The sequence below is a fragment of the Trichechus manatus genome, unplaced genomic scaffold, assembly GCF_000243295.1.
Source record: "Trichechus manatus latirostris isolate Lorelei unplaced genomic scaffold, TriManLat1.0 scaffold00152, whole genome shotgun sequence".
Classification (NCBI taxonomy): domain Eukaryota; kingdom Metazoa; phylum Chordata; class Mammalia; order Sirenia; family Trichechidae; genus Trichechus; species Trichechus manatus.
In genome coordinates this window covers 5,389,092-5,406,969 of record NW_004444088.1, presented here as the reverse complement: position 1 = coordinate 5,406,969, position 17,878 = coordinate 5,389,092, and the positions used below count along the sequence as shown (strand labels likewise).

The following is a 17,878-nucleotide window of genomic DNA, read 5'->3' as shown; positions in this document are numbered from 1 at the left end:
CAAAAACATACAAACAAACAAAAAAGAATGCTAGGGGAGCTTGCCATTGGAGTGGAGAGATGAGACACTATGAAATGGAGGAAAACAAAAAGGGGAAGAGGAAGAAAAGAAAAGAAAAGTAAAGAATGAATAAATAAAAATCGGAAAGGTTAAAGAACAGCAAAATCCCAGGGATCCCACCGGTGCGGCTATGAGGTCTGGTGAAGTTGTTCTCAGGTGTTGCAGTACAGCCTGGCTATAAGGCGTAGAGGTATACAACACCAGGTATTCAGGGAACAGAAAGAGAAGGAAGATATTGAGAGATGAGAAACTGAGTAATAAAGAAAGAGAAAAAGGGAAAAAGAGGGAAAAGAAAACAAAACTAATTAAAAATAAAAAAGAACACAAAAAAACAGAAAAAAAAAACCAACAAAAAAAGAAATGCCCTCAGGGATCCTTCTGCACATCTGTGCAAGCCGAGGGGGTAGTTTCCAAGCCATGCAGCACTGCCTGGCCAGAACGGGCTCCCAACTCAAGAAAAGGGAAAGAAAACAAACAAATAATTCAAAACAAACAAACCAACAAAAGGCCCGGGATCCCAGCAGCGTGGCAACCCAGACCAGGAAGCAGCTCCACACTCAAACGGAGCTCCGCAGCCCCTCAGGAAGAAGCAAAGATGGCGTACGGAGCCAGATATTTGAGCTAAAGGGGGGGGAGGTGGTAAGAGGTAAGGAAGAAATCAAAAGAAGCAGAAAAAAGCAACACCAGCGGCCAACAAATGGCACTCAGAGAGCCAGCTAGTGTGGGCTGGTGGAATCCAAGCAGCCGGTGCTTCCTGACAAGAAACTGTGTCCGCAGGAAGCAGAGAAGGCCGAGTGTGGGTGAAGAATAATAGGGGGTGGGAAAGCATATATCACAAATTACCAGAGCTCTGCAGCCCCTCAGGAAGAAGCAAAGATGGTGCATGGAGCCAGGTATTTGAGCGAAAGGATGAGGAGGTGGTGAGAGGTAAGGAAGAAATCAAAAGAAGCAGAAAAAAGCAACACCAGCAGCCAGCAAATGGCACTCAGACAGCCGGCCCGTTCGTGTGGGTGGAATCCAAGCAGCCGGTGCTTCCTGGACAAGAGATTGTGGCCACGGGAAGCAGAGGAGGCCCAGTAGGGGTGAAGAAGGGTGAGGGGTGGGAAAGCATATATCGCAAATTACCAGTCGTTTTTAATCCTGCTGGAAGCTCCGTGAAGCTGCTTTCTTGTACCCCCTGTTTGTTTGTCTCCGATAGGAGTCCAAGATGACAGATCTGTGCTGCATTAGCTGATAGGGGACTTCTGCATGTATCTCTCCTCTCTCTCTGTTCTCTGTCAGTTTTCTCACTCCATTTGGTTCTTGGCTGAGTTCTTTATCTCTTCATTTGATGTTTTAGGGTTTCAGATTGTTGTTTTCTCTGTTTGGCTTAGTTTTAGATCTTTGCTGTGGAGACAGAGCATGGTGCTTCTGCCTAGAGCCCCATTTTGCCAGAAGTCCTGTAATAGTATTTTTAATGTGTTTAATCATTTTGTTTATTTATTTAGATATCATATGAGACTCTGAGAACAAAGCTGTCAGATAGGATAGCCATTGTTTTAAATAGGCAAATTAAGGCTCAGAATTATGAGTGTTCAGCAATAATGTTCTTCCATGACTGAATCAAAGCTAGGGATAAAAATGTTAATCAAAGTAGTGCAGACTACAAATTAAGCTCCAAGGCCAGGGGGGAGAACGTCATAGTAGAAAATCCTCAGCATAGGGCAAAGATCAAGAACAAAACAAAAGTGAATTGATGCTGAATCAAGTACTTCAGGGTCCTGCCTCCATTGTGCAGAGAATTGAACAATTAGCCCGGGACATTGGCGAGACCAGTTTGAGGGAGCACTGGGCCAGTGGGTTACTACTCTACTCTCATCAGCTCGGGAATCACATTTATCAGCTCCACCCTCTCACCTAGACCCTGAAACACACCAGGAAATCTGTATGACTGCATTTTCCTCAGAGCAGGGAAATATGTAAATGACTTGAATGCAAACCTGATGTTGTATTCATCATATTTCAAGTGATAAAATTTTAAGGGAGATGTCAAGGAAGGCAGATAGATAACTTTAAAGGTCTCAGGTACTTCTGCTGCCAGTGTATCTCCAGCTTTCCATAGTAATGTTCTTTAACCTCTGAATTCCCTCTCTTTAAAATAAAAAAATGAACTAAAATCATATTTGCTTCCTTGCAAGGACTTATAAGAGAAATAAAAAACAATTGAAAAATACTTTCTGAAGAATGATATCTTATTAAATACTTATGTAATAAATACAAGCCTTGGGCACAGAGATTAAGATTTCACAGGTACATGAAGCCTAAAATTTAAGACAAAAAATGAAGGAGGCCAAAACCAGGAAGGAAATTGAAAGGCCATGACACAGCAGGGCTACCCAGTCTCTGTGATCGTCACCAGGAAGAAATCAAATGCCCTGAATGAAATTAGGACGTTTTTGTTGAGCATGGAAACATTCCCAGAAATTATTCATTCCACTGCATGATTCTGAATCATTTTAAAGATGGGAAAAGACATTTTTCTGCATGCCATTAAGAAGTAGCAAACCTTAAATATGTCATTGCTGTTGATCAGTACCTTCAAGTTGGTTCCGAATCATAGCGACCCTATGTATAACAGAAAGAAACACTGCCCGATCCCGCACCATCCATAAAAATAATTGTTATGTTTGAGGCCATTGTTGCAGCCACCATGTCAATCCATCTCATAGAGGGTCTTTCTCTCTTTTGCTGATCCTCTATTTACCAAACATGATGTCCTTCTCCAAGGACTGGTCCCTTCTGATAAACTTGTCCAAAATACATAAAATGAAGTCTCGCCGTCCTTGCTTTTACGGAGCATTCTGGCTGTACTTCTTCCAAGACAGAGTTCTTCATTCTTCTGGAAGTCCATGGTATAGTCAATATGCTTTGCCAACACCATAATTCAAAGGAATTAATTCTTCTTTGGTCTTCCTTATTCATTGTTCAGCTTTGCATGAACATGAGACCATTGAAAATACCATGTCTTGGGTAAGGCGCACCTTAGTTCTCAAAGTGACATCTTTGCTTTTTAACACTTTAAAAAGGTCTTATACAGCAGATTTCCCCAATGCAATAAGTCTTTTTATTTCTTGGCTGCTGTTTTCATGCGTGTTGATTGTGGGTCCAAGGAAAATAAAATCTTTCAGAACTTCAATATTTTCTCCATTTATCATGATGTTGCTTATTGGTCCAGTTGTGAGGATTTTTGTTTTCTTTACGTTGAGGTGTAATCCATAGTGAAGGCTGTGGTATTTGATCTTCATCAGTAAGTGCTTCAAGTCCTGTTCACTTTCAGCAAGCAAGGTTGTGTCATCTGCATATCACAGGTTGTTAACAAGTCTTCCTCCAATCCTGATGCTATGTTCTTTTTCATATAGTCCAGCTTCTCGGATTATTTGCTCAGCGTACAGATTGAATAAGTATGGTGAAGGGATGCAGCCCTGATGCACAGCTTTCCTGATTTTAAACTTAGGGGATACCTGATAGTATCCCCTTGTTCTGTTGGAATGACCACCTCTTGGTCTATGTACAGGTTCCTCACGAGCACCATGAAGTGTTCTGTAATTCTCATAATTTGTTATGATCTACACAGTGAAATGCCTTTGCATAGTAAATAAAACACAGGTAAACATCTTTCTGGTAGTCTCTGCTTTCAGCCAAGATCCGTCTGACATCAGCAATGATACCCCTCATTCCTCTTCTGAATCTAGCTTGAATTTCTGGCAGTTCCCTGTTGATGTACTGCTGCAACTGTTTTTGAATTATCTTCAGCAGAATTTTACTTGTGTGTAATGTTAATGGTATTGTTCAATAATTTTCACATTCTGTGGAATCACCTTTCTTTGGAATGGGCACACATATGGATCTCTTCCAGTCAGTTGGCCAGGTAGCTGTCTTCCAAATTTCATGGCATAGATGAATGAGCGCTTCAAGTATTGCATCCATTTGTTCAAACAACTCTATTGATATTCCATCAATTCCAGGAGCCTTGTTTTTTTGTCCATGCCTTCAGTGCAGCTTGGACGTCTTCCTTTAATGCCATCAGTTTTGATCATATGCTAACCCCTGAAACGACTGAACGTCAACCAATTCTTTTTGGTACAGTGACTCTGTGTATTCCTTCCATTTTCTTTTGATGCTGAGCCTTTCAGTATTTTGCCCATAGAATCCTTCAATATGGCAACTTGAGGCTTGAATTTTTCTTCAGTTCTTTCAGGTTGAGAAATGCCAAGCGTATTCTTCCTTTTTGGTTTTCTGACTCCAGGTCTTTGCACATTTCATTATAATACTTTGTCTTCTTGAGCTGACCTTTAAAATCTTCTGTTCAACTCCTTTACTTCTTCATTTTTTCCATTTGCTGTTGTTACTTGACGTTCAAGAGCAACTTTCAGAGTCTCTTCTGACATCCATTTTAGTCTTTTCTTGCTTTCCTGTCTTTTTAATGAACTTTCACTTTCATCATGTCTGATGTCCTTGATGTCATCACACAATTCATCTGGTCTTTGATCATTAGTGTTCAATGTGTCAAATCTAAGTGTTCAATGTTGAGATGGTCTCTAAATTCAGGTGGGATATACTCAATGTTGTATTCAGGCTCTTGTGGACTTGTTTTAATTTTCTTCATCTTCAGCTTGAGCTTACCTATGAGCAATTGATGATCTTTTCCACATTGGCCTTGTTCTGACTGATGATACTGAGGTTCTCCATCGTCTCTTTCCACATATATAGTAAATTTCATTCCTGTGTATTCCATCCGGCAAGGTCTACATGTATAGTCATTGTTGATGTTGTTGAAAAAATATATTTACAATGAAGAAGTCATTGGTCTTCAGAATTCTATCGTGCAATCCCCACCTTCATTTCTATCACCAAGGCCATATTTTCCAGCCACCAATCCTTTTTCTTTGTTTCCAACTTTTGCATTCCAATCACCAGTAGTTATCAATGCATCTTGACTGCACATTTGATCAATTTTCCACTGCAGAAGTTGGTAAAAATCTTCAATTTCTTCATCTTTAGTCTTAGTGGTTGGTGCATAAATTTGAGTAATAGTCGTATTAACTGGTCTTCCTTGTAGGGGTATGGATATTATCCTATCACTTTCAGTGTTGTGCTTCAGGATAGATCTTGAAATGCTCTTTTTGATGATGAATGTGATGCCATTCCTCTTCGATTTGTCATTCCTGGCATAGTAGACCATGTAACTCTGATTCAAAATAGCCAATACCAGTCCATTTCAGCTTGCTAATTCATGGGATATTGATCTTTATGCGTTCCATTTCATTTGTTGAAAATTTCCGATTTTCCTAGATTCATACTTCGTACGTTCCACGTTCCGATTATTAATGGCTGTTTGCAGCTGTTTCTTCTCATTTTGAGTTGTGCCACATCAGCAAATGAAGGTCCCAAAAGCTTGACTCCATCCACGTCGTTATGGTCAACTCTACTTTGAGGAGGCAGCTCTTCCCCCATCATATTTTGGGTGCCTTCCAATCTGAGGGGCTCATCTTACAACACTAACAGACAATGTCCCACTGCTATTCATAGGTTTTCACTGGCCAGTTTTTTAGAAGTAGATTGCCAGGTCCTTCTTCTTTGTCTATCTAAGTCTGGAAGCTCCACTGAAGCTTGGCCACCATGGGTGACCCTGCTGGTTTATGAAATTACGGTGGCATAGCTTCCAGCGTCACAGCAACAGGCAATCCATCACAGTACGACAAACTGACAGACGAGTGGTAGACCATAAATATAAACCCCCACTGCCATTGAGTCAATTCCGACTTGCAGCAACCCCACAGGGTTTCCAAGGCTGTAAATCTCTACAGAAGCAGACTGCCACATCTTTCTCCTGCAGAGCCACTGGTGGTTTCGAACCACCAACCTTTCAGTTGGCAGTTGATTGTTTAACCACTGTGCCACCAGGGCTCCTGCCTTAGAGTCAGTGATAAATCTGTAAAAATTACAGTTATAACACATGTTGGATTATATAGAAATTAACAGGAGTTATAGTGACAAGTGCAAAAAGAAAAATGATGTCATTCATGCAAATAGGAAAAGGAGATGTATTCTAAGCACTCTGAAAGGGGAGACTTGTGCAGGCTGACCATCGACTGTATTTTCCAATCTTAGTGTGAGTGTGGTGAAGAGTGAAGTGTGCTATCCTCACATAAAGGTAATGTTTCTTAAAATAAATGTCTCAGTATTGGGGCACAGTGTGAGCATACAAGAGATCTAGGTTCAAACCTTAGTTCTGTCTTCTTATGCCTCCTATTTAGCCTGACTGGTGATCCATACTGCAGGCATGCCTGGTCACCTTGCAAACCATCCCCTGAACCCCAGCCAGATATTCAACTCCTTCTGGATTCTGTCTGTACGACACATGTGAACCAAACATGGTCCAGGAAGTTTAACCTCAGATCCTCCTGCTATCTGATCCAGGCTTGTCAAAGGGAAACCCAAGATTTTACCTCCTTTCAAGCCTTTAAAATGAACAGAGGCTAGAGCTCCTTTCTGCCCCTTGATATGACCTTCACTTATATAGTGCCAATATATGACCCTTCGCTGTTCTCCCTCCATCACCATTATAATCTTCCTCTTTTTCCCATTTAAAACCTTGGTATAGTCTGCCAATTTTGGCTATAGAGTTGCTAAACCATAAGATAAAAAAATTTAAGTATTTTTTTTTTTTGTCAAGACTTTCAAAGCTTTTAAGATAACTATCATCTTACTGCAAATCTTATTTTTGAACGTTAGAATCTCTCTTTCTTGTAGGATTTCTTTTGAAGAACAAATTACAATCTCTACTTTGATGCCTTAGGCAGACTAGTATAAGAGTCAGGTATTCAGAAAGACAAAAAAGAATATGTATTGATAATTTTCAGAATGTCTCCATTACATATGCAAGCTCTTATCAGTGCCCAGAATATGTTGTGTTCAATAAATCACAGCTATTGCTATTTTTAAAATAATAATCATTTACTAACCCCATTAATATTTTATAGTAATGCCAATTCAGTACTAATCAAACAACAAGCATATATATCTTGAAATTGGGATATGAGTAGATACCTTTTCTTGCAAATTAATAAATAAGCTATCATTTTTTGTTCATTGTATTTAGACTGAAACATCTAGAGCCTGATCTGACTATTACGTGCTGGTAAAATTAGTATTGTGAATTCTGAAAACGGGGACAGGAAGCAGAGACCAGCACAACCCCTTGGAACCAGTGGATTCCAGGTCAGGTTCTCCTAGGGAGTAGCCATTCTTATGACAATTGGCCCAAGGACCAGTCAAGGGCTACCCTCTGCCTTGGTCTCCTATGTCCTGTGAAGGTCATGCAAGGTTTTGTAGATGTCTCAGGGAAGTACTGGAAGCCAAGATGAAGCCAGAATTACCTTAGAGACAACTCCCCAAATGACCAAAGTTGCTGATAGTTGTAAGAGGCAATGATTACTGAAAAAGAGAATTGTATTCCTGAAATATTCATTCCATGAGGGCCTCCTGCTTCCAGAGAGCATATGTTTTTGATGCTTTATGAAAATAGCAGTCCTGATAATTAAAATAAATGATCTCGTGAGAAATCGTTGCCTATGCTGATGTCAATCTAAACTCTAACCTTGATGCTGCACTTCAGTGACAAAGCAGGTGCCACTGTGTTCCTCTGTGGTGTTCCAGTAATGAGCCGTGCAGCAAACACAGCTCCCTGCCCTTCATATGTCAGAACGGTTCAAAGTGACTAAAAGTGCTCTTCCTGGGAGCCTGGATTAGCCTTTAAGTCTCGTCCTCCAGGAGGAAAATGCATCATTACAGTGAGCACTTCCCACAGCAATCTATTAGTCTCCATTTAGATTAATTAGAGTTGGAGACAGGACTTCACCCCACTGATGAACTGTATCAAGAAAGCCCCATAATCCTGTCTAAACTGTTATTGCTTGTCTCATTTGTTCACTCATTCTTCAGCTTGAGTTGAGACATTCCCAATGGGTTATTCTGAAGTAGATATTTCCAGAAAGCCCACCGTTGCTGAATTAAATGCTCTGCTCACAGTATCACAGTCTGACACTGCGTTACGATCCTCTCCCTGCACTTCTCTCCCTTTAGGTCATCTGCCGAAGTGGAAATGAATTATGGATAGAAAAGGAATCGGAGATGATGTGGCAGTGCATGTTAAGTGTCTGTCTTCAAAAAAAGGATAATTCATAGCTGCAGAGGGTAAAAAGAAAAGTGGCAGACCTGCCCACACCACTTTCCCAAATTAATTTTTATTTTTCTTTTAAAAACAGAATCCTCCAGTAAAAAGAATTTAGCCTCCCAAGCAAATAGTACGCCATCAAGCATGAGCAATTCATACAAAATAAAACAAACCGGAACACCTCCCTCGGTGCTGGGAAGTGCTGACGTCAGCTCTCACCTGTGAAAGCACACACTGTAGAAAGAAATGTCTGTTTCATAAGGGGATACTTGAATTCCCCACCGACAGCTTTTGAGTAGTGGTCTCAATCTTAAGCCTGCATCAGAATCTCCTGGAAGGCTCCTTAAAACACAGATTGCTGGCCCCCACCCCCAGAGTCTCTGATTAAGTAGGTCTGGGGGGACCCACGATGCTCCGATCTGGGGGCCACACTGGGAGAACCACAGGGCTAGAGGCCTCTCTCACACCCTAGCTCATGCCTCCCTTGAGGAGAAGGACTAGTTGAAGTTATGGCGGAGAACAGTTGGAACAGGTTGAGCCTCAGTCGTTTCTTCTTTTTCTTTGAGCAAGGCAGCCTCTGCCCGTCTAATAAAGGATGCCTAGACTGCCTGTGACAGGGTGGGCAAGTCTGCCCGATTGGGGCACATCATCTAAAGCCCAGTCCTGCACTCATCACCAATAAAGCTAGCATTCTAATCTCCGTTCGTCTGTCCTTCCAATAGGTTCTGAACTCTGGCAGGAAGAAATGATATGACTGACTAAAACTCTAAGAAACATAATCTGATCTCAAAAAATTCAGATCAAATAAACTAGCCTTCAAATGTCTGCTTGCCAGCAGTATTATTCGCTCCTTTTCTTGCTAACTGTGTTGGTAGCCATTTGCTGTTATTAGAGAGAATTGGACCTCTGTGGTGGAAGAGGCTTAGCAACTGAAAATGACCTTGAAAAAACTACTCCATCACTTTAAACTCAGATTGTACCCATGAAAAATGGAAATAATGACAGATTTATTGACTTGTAAAGATTTAAGTGTTTATGTATATAAAGTATGATGACAATGCTTGCAATAATATGCATTCCCTGAATCTTAGCTATTACTGTGATAATAACTTTCTCAGGCCTGTAAAGCTATGAAGAACCCTTGCAGTATTGTTAAAGAACATCTTAGAGTTTTAGAATCAATCAAACAAAAATTTTGAGTGTCTAGTGTGTGTCCAGCATTGCGCCAGGGTCTGTGTTTGATAACAAAGGAAACTAAAACCTGAGAGAAGAAAATTTAACCCACATGAGACAATTAAAAAATTGTAAAAGTACAATTTTCAAAAAGTTAAAAGCTGGAGTCTGCTACAAAAATACAGTTCACACGTATCAAAGATTTATTTAAGGCCATAATGAGGGAAATGGAAGAATGGTAAAGCTGATTCAAAAGAGTATCCCACTGCCATCAAGTCAATTCCAACTCATAGCAACCCTATAGGACAGAGTAGGACTGCCCCATCGGGTTCCCAAGGCTGTAAATCTTTACGGAAGCAGACTGCCACATCCTTCTCCTGCAGAATGGCTGGTGGGTTCAAACTACCGACCTTTCAGTTAGCATCCCAGTGTTTTAACCGCTGCACTACCAGGGCTCCTTTCAAAAGAATATAGAAGAGATGAAAGTATTTATAGTCAATAAAAGGCAGAATCCCGAAATAGGATTGTAATATAAGCTACAAAAGTGGTTCCTATCCTATGGTGAAATAAAACTGTAACCTCTGGGGTTATCTTTTCTACTGGTCAGAAAACTTTCTACTGGACAAAAATAATTTGTCACATATCAATACATAAGTTCACATTCCACTTCACTGAGTCTAGGCCCTAATCCGTGGTCAGTAGTAAATCAAACAATGTTCCCCTAAAGCAGGGGTCTGCACACTGCAGCCAGTGGGCCAAATATGACCGACCACCCCCTGGAACACAACTGTGGTCATCAGTTTACACAGGCTGCTTTTCAGCAACAACAAACAAAGCTCAGGACTTGCTACAGAGACCATATGCTCCTCAAAGCCCCAAATATTTACGATCTGGCCCTGTAAAACTTTGTCAACACCTGCCATAAAGAATTACATAAATCCCAGGTGGGTTTGTGACCATGCTCCAGCATAACATTTAAGGGACAAGCAGTCATTCTTTTATTTTCCAGTTTTGGGTAATTTTTCTTAACAGAATAAATAAGTACTAATTGAGGCATGGAGCCCTGGTGGCACAGAGGTTAAGAGCTTGGCTGCTAACCGAAGGATCAGCAGTTCAAATCCACCAGCCACTTCTTGGAAACCCTACAGGGCAGTTGTACTCTGTCCCACAAGGTCTCTATGAGTTGGAATTGACCGGACAGCAATGATTTTTTTTTTTTAAAACGAGGCATCAGACCAAGAGGAGTTCCAAAAAGGGAGCAGTACTGGGTCTGTACTGTATCAGCTAAGAGAAACGGAAACCACGTTTCCTAGAATTCCCTTCCCTACGTATTTGCATATTATGTGGCCTTAGGAGATATTTTGCAAGATATTTGAAGAGCAGAAGTGAGGCAGAAGCCGTATTCTTTTTACACTCAGAAGGTCAGTGCAGGGCGCACACCTGTGTCCCGTCTGCAGGCTCTTTACTGGGGTGGGCCAGCAGCTGCGCCCACTGAGCCTTCAGTCTTTGTTCAACCTCCTTCAGTGTCAGCAAATCTTTGGCTGTGTTTCCACGAGTGAGGCAGCTAGGATTGCAGCACCTTTAACTCCCAGGTTTCCTCTTTGTGCTCCCCAAATCCTGGCCGAGGTGCACGTTAGCTCTGTGATAAAAGGCATCAGCTTCTCCTGCTTGTTAGCAGCACTATTGACTTTGAAGTCGGGGAGGTGGTGAAAGACAGACATGTGCTGCAGCTCATCCTTGTGGATAACCCTTTGTCCTTGATTTCACATCTACCTTTTCTTCCTGATTGCCTTCCCTGCTATCGGCAGGGCCAGCAGCAGACACAGAAGCGGCAGCGCTGCGGAAACTCTTTAGCCAGCTCCCACAATTGCCTAAGAGAAAACCTCTATAATGGATCACACAGTGCATGTCATTCCTAGTATTTCTAACATAGAATTTAGTGCCTGAAGAGGTTCCATAAAAACAGAAGCTTAGGGTGGCTTCTCTGAAATGGTTCTGGGTTGTTTAGAATTGATTCCCTGTTCTGATTAGATTGAACATCAGTAATGAGCCTTTTTTTCAAACAGTAAAGGGGGCCCTGGCAGTCCGTGGTAAGCAGGGACAAACAGTTACGTAGATTATTGTTTTTAGATACCTTTATCAAGTGCTTATAGAAGATAGTACTCCAGGTGACCAAGGAGTTGCTACTACAGATATTTTAGTGAAAATAAGGAATTTAATGGTATTGTTTAGTTGCTTTTAACTGCCCAATTACTTGAGGAGAGAACGTGATGAGATCAGGGTTTTCAGTTACTAGTTTAAGGTTTGTGTAATGGACTAAAAGTTTCTTTGCTCTAAAAGTATCCCTTATTTTCTCTAGCTTCAGGGACGCTATTTCTGAAAACCAAACTCAAAGAATAACCTTGTGGGTGATTGACTGACAAATTGAATTCCCAATGTCAAGGGTCACATATTAAAATTATGGACTAGCCTTGGAAGGAATGAGACTCTGAAAATTGAGATGGGAGCATATTGACAGAATCTAGTGAAACTGAAGACCTTGAATCCTCAAATTCTATTCAGACTCCTTTGGCAGAAAGTCAGCCCTTCCCCCCTGTCTGAGGAAGTGAGTCTCCCCTTGCCTGAAGTAGCTGCAATGACCTTCCCTGAGGAACCTTCCTTGCTCGGGCCTGCTGATCTTCCTCAGGATCCACTCCTACTACCTCTCCGTGCTTTTCTTTCTTTCTTTCTTTCTTTGTTTTCATTGTGCTTTAGGTGACAGTTTACAGGGGAAATTATTTTCCCATTAAGCAATTAATACACGAATTCTTTTGTGACATTGGTTGCCAACCCTGCAATGCATCAGCACCCTCCCCTTCTCCACCCTAAGCTCCCCGTTTCTATTTGTCCAGTTTTCCTGTCCCTTCCTGCCTTCTAGTCTTTGCTTTTGGGCTGGTGAGCCCATTTAGTCTTGTATACATGGTTGAACTATGAAGCATGTTCCTCACATGTGTTACTGTTTGTTTTATGGCCCTGTCTAATCTTTGGCTGAAGGGTGAACTTCAGGAGTGACTTCAGTACCAAGTTACAAGGTGTCCAGGGGCCATACTCTTGGGATTTCTGCCGTCTCTGTCAGACCAGTAAGTCTGGTCTGTTTTTGTGAGTTAGAATTTTATTCTACGTTTTTCTTCTGCTCTATCCGGGATCCTCTATTGCGATTCCTGTCAGAGCAGTCGGTGGTGGTAGCTAGGCGTCATCTAGTTGTTCTTGACTCAGTTAGCTGGAGGCTGTGGCAGTTGTGGCCCATTAGTCCTTTGGACTAATCTTTCCCTGTGCCTTTGCTTGTCTTCATTCTCCTTTGCTCCAGACAGGGGGGAACCAGTAGATGTATCTTAGATGGCTGCTCACAGGGTTTTAAGACTCCAGACGCTACTCACCACAATCCGATGTAGAACATTTTCTCTACCAACTATGTTATGCCAATTGAGCTAGATGTCCCCTGAGACTGTGGTCCCCAGCCCTCAGTCCAGTAACTTGGTCCCTCAGGGAGTTTGGATCTGTCTATGAAGCTTCTATGACTTTGCCTCGGTCAAGTTGTTCTGGCTTCCCCAGTATTGTGTACTGTCTTACTTTTCACCAAAGTTACCACTTATCAACTATCTAGTTAGTGTTTTTCCGTCCGCACCCTTCTCAGTGCTTTTAGATTGCTACCCAGACTCAAGCCCAGGCAGACTCTAGAGGGTGAAAACACTGCAGACTGTGCATTGGTGAGATACACACCAAAGGCTTGCATGGGTTTTCCAATTTATGTTGACAGAAACCCAAAGAACATGTGTGGGAATGGATTTTAACAATTTAAGATCAGGGTACAAGGAATATAAAATTGTATCAAGATGAATTAATTGATATGAGCTCATTAAGCAGAGATTCTAGATTCAACATGGAAATGGCTCTAGCAGTTTGATTGGTTGGTTATCTGAGACATGACCCAAAGATGATCTACATTAAATGAAATTAAAATGGCAGAAATTCCTTTCAGTACTTTAGAAGAAGGCATCCAAATGCTCAAGGAGATAGGAATGCTAGAGTGGATTCATAATGTATAACCTATTCATTCATTCCTTAACTATGTCCCTTTGGAGGTTCTAGAGGATACTCCCCCTACCACCCCCATGAGAAATATTTTCATGAGGGAAGCCCCGGCATCCCTGAAGAGTTCTGGGGTAGATATTATCAGTAGGCCAGAATTGACAATTAAAACTGTACTAATAGAACTGGGCTTCTTGAATTTAATGTGGATGATAGAATCCTGTGGTGGCATTTAATTGCCAAAGATCAGGTAGGCACGGTCATTATAATGGACAAGTGAGTCAAAGCAGTGAACAAAATGGTCTAGTTAAGTAGTTGATCATGGTATACTTAGAACTAAAATAGATGGGTAAGCCTACTAATAACCTTACTTGGTTTGTATATGCAGAAAAATTCTAGAAGCCTAACTTAAATTATTATATTTGAGGTTTCATGCCCCTCAACAAATTCCCAGACCTGGATCACCTTGAATGAAGGGGAGGCTAGTTACCTTTGAAGAACAACCCTATTACACAGACCAAAATTTATACTGTAAACCTTCTAGCCTTTCCCCAAAGGGTTGTGCAGCCTTTTAACTGGATAACAGAATTGTGCACTGCAGAAGAGGAAATAATCAGACTTTTCAAGAATTGCTAGACACTGGCTCTGAACTGAAACTAATCCCTGGAGACCTAACACACCACTATGATTCACCAGTTATAGTAGAAGTCAACGGAGGTCTGGAGATCAATGGAGTTTTTGCTTAGGTCTATTCAACAGTGAGCCAGTGAGTCCTCAAACTCACTCTGTAGATAATTTCCCAGATTCCAGAATGCATGATTGGAATAGACATGCAACTGGCAGAATTCTCACTTTGGATTCCTGACCTGTGGAGTGGAGGTTATTATGTTAAGAAAAGTTAAGTGGAAGTCACCAAAACCGCCTAAATAGTAAACCAAAAACAATGCTGCATTCCTGGTGTCGGGGGGAAGATTGTAGAGATTAGTGTCACCATTAAGGACTTGAAAGATGCAGGGGCACTAATTTCAACCACAGCCTATTTAACTCGTCTATTTGGCCTGTGTAGAGGACTGATGGATCTCGGAGAATGGCAGTGTATTTCCATAAACTTGACCAGATGGTGACTCCATTTGCAGTTGCTCTTTCAGATGTGGTTTCCTTGCTGAAGCAAATCGACATATCCCCTGTGGCATATGGTATGGAGTTATTGATCTGGCAAATGCTCTTTGCTCTTACCTGTTAGTAAAGATCATCAGAAGCAGCTTACTTTCAACTGGTAAAGCCAACAATATATCATCACTATTCTACTTCAGCACTATATCGATCCTCCAGCCTTATATCATAATCTAGTCTGCAGGGACCTTAACTGCCTCTCCATCCAGTGAGATATCATGATGATCCATTATATTCACAATATTTAGCTGATAGGGCAGGGTGAGAAGGTAATAGCAGCTATCCTAGGCATCTTTGTTTAGATACGTCTGTGCCAGTGGGTAGGAAATAAATTCCACAAAACTTCAGGGGCCTGTCACCTCATAAAATTCTTAGAGATCTATCTTAGTTATCTGGTGCTGCTCTAACAAAAATACTACAGATTGGTGGCTCTAACAAACAAATTTATTTTCTCACAGCTTAGGAGGCTAGAAGTTCGAATTCAGAGTGTCGGCTCTAGGGGAAGTCTTCCTCTCTCTGTCAGCTCTGAAGGAAAGCCCTTGTCTCTTTCGAGCTTCTGCTCTTAGGTGATCTTCATGTGGCTTGACATTCTCTTCCTCCACCTTTGTTTGCCTAATCTGCTCTTTTTATCTCTTGTCAGAGATTAACTCAAAACACACTCCCTAATCCTGCCTCACTAACGTAACAGAAAACTCATTCCCAAATGAGGTTATAACCACAGGCAGAGAGGTTAGGATTTGCAACACATATTTTTGGGGGACACAGTTCAAGCTGTAACAAGATCTAATGGTCTGGGGCATGTCAAGACATCCTTTCCAAAATGAAGGACAAGTTACTGCATCTGATCCCTCCAACTACTAAAAGAGAACATTAATGGGACCTCTTTGAATGTTAGACGAAAAATAGGTCTCATTTGCTCATGCTGTGCTGACCCACTTACTTAGTAACTCCAAAACCTCCCAGCTTTGTAGGGGGCCCAGAATAAGAGAAGGCCCTACAACATGTACAGGCTTCCAAACAAGTTGGTCTGTCACTTGGGCTGTATGACCCATAAGATATGATGGTGCTTGTCAGATAGAGAAGCTGCATGGAGCTTTTGGCAAGCCCTGTAAGTGGTTCATACAGCAGAGTTTGAAGCAAAGTTATGCTTTCCTTTGCAGATAATTATTCTCCTTTTGAGAAACAGCTAACCATGTGCCACCAAATTGCCATTTGACTTGAATTACCCATCTGGGTGTGGTCTGACCCACAAATCCATAATCTTGAGCGAATACAATAGCACCGCATCATCAAATGGAAGTGGCAGATACGAAATCGAGCTTGAGCTTAAGTCACAGGTAAGTTGCATAAGCAGGTGATCCAAATGCCCATGGCCCGTTTAGCTGCTATATTGCCTTCTCCTTCTCAACGTGCATCTGTAGCCTCATGGAGAGTAGATTCCAGAAGAAAACTGGAGAGCTGGTTTACAGAAGTTTCCACACAACATACTGCCACGACCTGAAGGTGGACGTCTGTAACTCTATGGTCCCCTTCTAGCTGGTTCTGAAGGACAGTGGTGAAGAAAAATCTACCCAGTGGGTAGAACTTTGAGCAATGTACCTGGTTGTTCATTTTGCCTGGATGGAGAGGTGACCAGAAGTATAGATATACACTGATTAAAGGCAGTGGCTGATGATTTTGCTGAATGATCAGGGACTTGGAAGGAACATAATGGGTAGTGAAAGAGGTCTGGGGAAGAAGTATGTGGATGGATCTTTTGAAATGGACAGAGTGTGAAGATATACGTGTCAAATGTGAATCCTTGCCAGAAAGCAATCTTAGCAGAAGAGGATCTTAATAATCAGTTAGATAAGATGACCCACTCAGTAGGCATCAGAAGGGACTAAAATCATCAAAGGCATCAGGCATCAAAATGCTAAACCTTGAGACTGCCATCTGAACACATTGGGCTCCTCATACCATGAATCAACAGGCCCAAAAACAAAACCAGTGTAACGGTAATTGCAAGGGTCATTAATTCTCACTATCCAGAAAAAAACTGGGTTACTACCACGCAACGGACGCTAAGGAGGAATATGCCTGGAATGTAGAATGTGTCTATTTTAACCAGTTTTTCTTCTCCTCTTCCGTTTCTATCATCTAACAGAGGTGTTAATTGTAATTAACCTTAAGTAACAGTTTTCTTAAGTTATATAATACCAAGGGGAAAGACGATTCATCTAGAACAAAAGTGGAAGAGTTCGTGTGTTTTCAGTTGTGTAAGGGATAGTTGTATCATGTTAGGGAGAGACGTCCTTTTGACCTTGTCTCTGTCTGGAAGTTGGATCAGGGATGGTGAAAAGAGGTATGTATGATCGCCAAGCTGTAAGGGGAAAAGTGCAGTGTTCTGGGCCAGCTCGAACTGCAAATGCCTTTCCCAGAGCTGCATTCCGAGTATGGCTCCTGATTAGTGTGCACCACAAAGATACTTTGCATGAGATTTCAAAAGCAGAATTGAAGCACGGCCATATCCATTTTATGCTCGGCAGGTCGAAGCAGGCTCCTTTGCCCTTCAACAACTTTGTCACCGAGCTGACTCACGTTGTTGGTTTGGTGTAGCAGTCAAGCTCAGTTTCCCCAGCTCCCACTGGATTTCCTCCTTATGCTCCTCTAAATCTTAGCCAGGTAGATGTTTAGTTCTGTGACAAAGAGTACCAGCTTTTCTTCAAGTCACCTGCATCATCAAAATTGGAGGCTTATTGGCCGTGAGAGACCTACATGAGTTCTAGCTTGTCCTTGTGGGTTCTGTTGTCCTTCGTTCCCCCACGCCATGTCTGTCTTTTCTTTCTCACTGTGTATCCTGCTGACGTCATCCCCAGAACCAGATGCAGAAACAACAGCTGTATGTAAGGTGTTTAACCAACTCCCACGATTATGTAAGCTCGAGTTCCTATAATAAATCCCATATTCTGCATCTTTCCCAGTGGTTATGTTTTTCTAATCAAATTCCAGCTGATACAGGATCAATGAAAAGAGGCTAGAAAAGTTGCAAAAAGATTAATATAAGTAATTGGTTTTAAGTTGAGATTTGAAAGAAATACTTACAAAGGACAGATGAGACATCCCCTAGAGGAGGGAGGAAATGCTCTGTTTATGTGAAGGTAAAGAACGGTGATCTCTGCTCCTGTATAGAAAAGGAAACATGTCTGA

General features: G+C 41.6%; 1 long non-coding RNA gene across 1 annotated transcript in view; it reads left to right on the top strand.

Annotated features, from left to right (window-relative positions):
- LOC111822287 (uncharacterized) overlaps positions 1–15,987 on the top strand; it is a 39,946-nt gene extending 23,959 nt beyond the window's left edge. Inside the window, exon 3 of the long non-coding RNA XR_002825571.1 lies at positions 15,850–15,987. This is a non-coding gene — a long non-coding RNA (uncharacterized LOC111822287). The remainder of the gene's footprint in view (positions 1–15,849) is intronic.
- The last annotated feature ends 1,891 nt before the right edge of the window (positions 15,988–17,878 follow it).